Below are 1,575 nucleotides of genomic sequence, written 5' to 3'. Positions count from 1 at the left end.
AGACCTCTCCTTTCTCATGAGCACTTTGAGACAGTAATTCATGCCTTTGTCACATCCCAGCTCGATTACTGTAATGCACTTTACTTTGGAGTCAGCCAGTCCTCCATCAAGCGTCTCCAGCTGGTCCAGAATGCTGCTGCTCGCCTGTTGACTGGTACTCGTAAGAGGGAGCACATAACTCCTACTCTGTCATCCCTTCACTGGCTCTCTATACATTTTAGAGTTCTTTTTAAGATCTTATTTGTTTTCAAATCTTTAAATCACCTCACGCCACCTTACCTCTCTGAGCTCATCCGCCCCTACACACCTGCCTGGCGCCTCAGGTCTGCGGACCAGACGTTATTAGAAGTATCAAGAACGAAGCAGAGGCTCAGAGGGGATCGTGCTTTTTCCGTTGCTGGTCCCTCTCTCTGGAATGACCTCCCACTGAACATTCGGCAAGCCTCCTCGCTGCCCATCTTTAAAACTCACCTCAAAACTCACTTGTATTCTTTGGCATTTGATTCAGCATGACTCTGACTTGATCTTAGTTTTGCTCTTTGGTGCTTCCTACTGTCTTTTGTTATTGATTTGTTGCTTTACTGTTGTATATGTTAGTTGCTCCATGTACAACACTTTGTATACAGTGATTGCTGTTTTAAAGTGATCTATAAATACAGTTGAGTTGAGTTCTCTGTAGTGCACAATTGCGCATACCCAAATCAATACCCTGCATCATTATGGGGGAAAATGCGATGGTTTAGCATTTCGCCTACATTCTGTCCACTTTAGCATTGAGCCTATGTTTGAGATTGAGATTGGCTGGGGCCATCAAACAATCTTTAATTTGTCACTAATTATGATTGTGGTATTATTATAGTTATTTACATATAAAAAGAAAATAAGATGTCCTAAAATTGACCCCTGTGGTTCCCCTTTTCTTAGGTGATTAGGTCAGAAAGAACATCACCAGCATTAATAGGCTGTGAACAACCGAAGAAACAAAATCTGAAGTGTTATGTGGGAAAGGACAGAATCCTGGCCAACAAAGACTTGAATTGTTCCACCCAGTTCCCCTCAGTAAGATTCTTCAGACCAGCCACTGTTCCTCTGTGTGGCTGCTTCGAGTGACATGCTCTAAAAACACACTCTATTGTTTAACAACCTTTGTCCAGCACCTTTTGGGTATTTTGTCTTAAAATACATATCAAGTCGCGATCAACTGCTACGAGACCAAGCACGTGTCGAGCAGAAGGCCCCGCACAGAGGGAAAAGAAAAGAAGCACGTTGAGAGGAGAGAAGCCATTAAAATAGGCGTCGTCTGACAACACTTAAAGCCACTTGTAAAGCATGCTTGCGTTAAACAAATGCCCTAAAGTGAGAATGAATTTGAAAGTGACTGCTTGAATACCGCTAAACATATTTTAACCCTCTCCTTACGTTTTTTTTTCTCACAAAGATAAAATTCCTGAGTCAATTTGGCACATGAGTGTATGTCAGTGTTCACGTAATTACTGATTACTGACCATTGCATTCAATTTTTTGGGCATTACCGCTCAGTGTGTGTGTGTGGGGGGGGGGGGGGCGAATGATTAT

This window comes from Hippocampus comes, unplaced genomic scaffold, assembly GCF_001891065.2.
Source record: "Hippocampus comes isolate QL1 unplaced genomic scaffold, H_comes_QL1_v1.1 scaffold174, whole genome shotgun sequence".
NCBI lineage: Eukaryota > Metazoa > Chordata > Actinopteri > Syngnathiformes > Syngnathidae > Hippocampus > Hippocampus comes.
Note: the sequence above shows the minus strand (reverse complement) of the source record.